Source organism: Vanessa tameamea, unplaced genomic scaffold (genome assembly GCF_037043105.1).
Source record: "Vanessa tameamea isolate UH-Manoa-2023 unplaced genomic scaffold, ilVanTame1 primary haplotype ctg00000038.1, whole genome shotgun sequence".
Taxonomy (NCBI): domain Eukaryota; kingdom Metazoa; phylum Arthropoda; class Insecta; order Lepidoptera; family Nymphalidae; genus Vanessa; species Vanessa tameamea.
The window spans coordinates 110001-112500 of record NW_026974773.1 but is presented as its reverse complement, the minus strand read 5'-3'; the positions used below and the strand labels follow the sequence as shown (position 1 = coordinate 112500).

Genomic DNA, 2500 nt, shown 5'->3' with positions numbered 1-2500 from the left:
ACACCGGGCGTCGATCCCAATGTTTTACGATAATAATCGTTGAACAATACATACGTACACGTCGTGTGCGAAGTGTTATTTTAAAATAAACTCGATCTCGTTTAGAACGTTCGAATTCGTGACCGTGATGTGTCATTATGTGACGACGCCGCCGTCGCCGCCGCCGCCGCCGCCGCCGTCGCGATATATAAATATCGTCTCGATAAATATATAAAGCGCGGGGGAGCGCGCGAACGCGCGCGCGAGCGAGTGTCTCGTTTGAATTATAAAAGAGTCAACCGTTAAAATCTATCGCGTCTAACGCGATTGACGATACGGTAAGACGCTCGTTTCATACTGTGCGTATATGGTACATACATACATGCGTGCATGCATGCATGCGTGCGTGCGTGCGTGCCTCGCGTGTGTGTGTGTATTTTATATGTGAATATGAAACGAGAAGAGAGTTTGACGACTTCAACAAGTCTATGTTAGCTCCCTGGTTGATCCTGCCAGTAGTTATATGCTTGTCTCAAAGATTAAGCCATGCATGTCTCAGTGCAAGCCGTATTAAGGCGATACCGCGAATGGCTCAATATATCAGTTTTGGTTCCTTAGATCTTACTCAGTTACTTGGATAACTGTGGTAATTCTAGAGCTAATACATGCAATCAGAACTCTGACCAGTGATGGGATGAGTGCTTTTATTAGATCAAAACCAATCGACGGAGGGCGTCTCGTCCGAAGTCGTTAATTTTGATGAATCTGGATAACTTTTGCCGATCGCATGGTCCAGTACCGGCGACGCATCTTTCAAATGTCTGCCTTATCAACTTTCGATGGTAGTTTCTGCGACTACCATGGTTGTCACGGGTAACGGGGAATCAGGGTTCGATTCCGGAGAGGGAGCCTGAGAAACGGCTACCACATCCAAGGAAGGCAGCAGGCGCGCAAATTACCCACTCCCGGCACGGGGAGGTAGTGACGAAAAATAACGATACGGGACTCTTTCGAGGCCTCGTAATCGGAATGAGTACACTTTAAATATTTTAACGAGGAACAATTGGAGGGCAAGTCTGGTGCCAGCAGCCGCGGTAATTCCAGCTCCAATAGCGTATACTAAAATTGTTGCGGTTAAAAAGCTCGTAGTTGCATTTGTGCGCCGCGCTGTCGGTGCACCGCATCCGCGGTGATACTGACACGTCTGCGGAGCATATCGTCGGTGAGCCGGCGGTAAAACGCCGGTTCAATATCAAAATCCTATCGCGGTGCTCTTCAGTGAGTGTCGAGATGGGCCGACAATTTTACTTTGAACAAATTAGAGTGCTCAAAGCGGGCTCAAAATGCCGCTTGAATATTTCGTGCATGGAATAATAGAATATGATCTCGGTTCTATTTTGTTGGTTTTCAGAACTCCGAGGTAATGATTAATAGGGATAACTGGGGGCATTCGTATTGCGACGTTAGAGGTGAAATTCTTGGATCGTCGCAAGACGAACATCAGCGAAAGCATTTGCCAAAGGTGTTTTCATCAATCAAGAACGAAAGTTAGAGGTTCGAAGGCGATTAGATACCGCCCTAGTTCTAACCGTAAATATGTCATCTAGCGATCCGCCGACGTTACTACAATGGCTCGGCGGGCAGCTTCCGGGAAACCAAAGATTTTGGACTCCGGGGGGAGTATGGTTGCAAAGCTGAAACTTAAAGGAATTGACGGAAGGGCACCACCAGGAGTGGAGCCTGCGGCTTAATTTGACTCAACACGGGAAATCTCACCAGGCCCGGACACCGGAAGGATTGACAGATTAATAGCTCTTTCTTGATTCGGTGGGTGGTGGTGCATGGCCGTTCTTAGTTGGTGGAGCGATTTGTCTGGTTAATTCCGGTAACGAACGAGACTCTAGCCTGCTAAATAGGCGTCGTCATTTAGGTGTGCTCGATTTCGGTCGAGCAACTCACTGGCGGCGTATTAAAATTCTTCTTAGAGGGACCGGCGGCTTCGAGCCGCACGAGATTGAGCAATAACAGGTCTGTGATGCCCTTAGATGTCCTGGGCCGCACGCGCGCTACACTGAAGGAATCAGCATGTTCTCCCTGGCCTAGAGGCCCGGGCAACCCGTTGAAACTCCTTCGTGCTGGGGATTGGGGTTTGCAATTATCCCCCATAAACGAGGAATTCCTAGTAAGCGCGAGTCATAAGCTCGCGTTGATTACGTCCCTGCCCTTTGTACACACCGCCCGTCGCTACTACCGATTGAATGATTTAGTGAGGTCTTCGGACCGACACGCGGTGGCTTCACGGCCGTCGGCGTTGCTGGGAAGTTGACCAAACTTGATCATTTAGAGGAAGTAAAAGTCGTAACAAGGTTTCCGTAGGGGAACCTGCGGAAGGATCATTAACGTAAATTATCTATCTCGAATGAGTGCGATGATGAACGATAATAAAATTCTAAAACACAAAAATCGACGTTCGGAATGTGTCGTTTCGATGCGAGGACGCGATTCTCTCGTTCTCGAGTCG

General features: G+C 48.4%; 1 non-coding gene across 1 annotated transcript; it reads left to right on the top strand.

Annotated features, from left to right (window-relative positions):
• Window positions 1-475: 475 nt before the first annotated feature.
• On the top strand, window positions 476-2378 carry LOC135194716 (small subunit ribosomal RNA). The gene has a single exon (XR_010309941.1). It is a non-coding gene; the product is annotated as a small subunit ribosomal RNA (ribosomal RNA).
• Window positions 2379-2500: the final 122 nt, after the last annotated feature.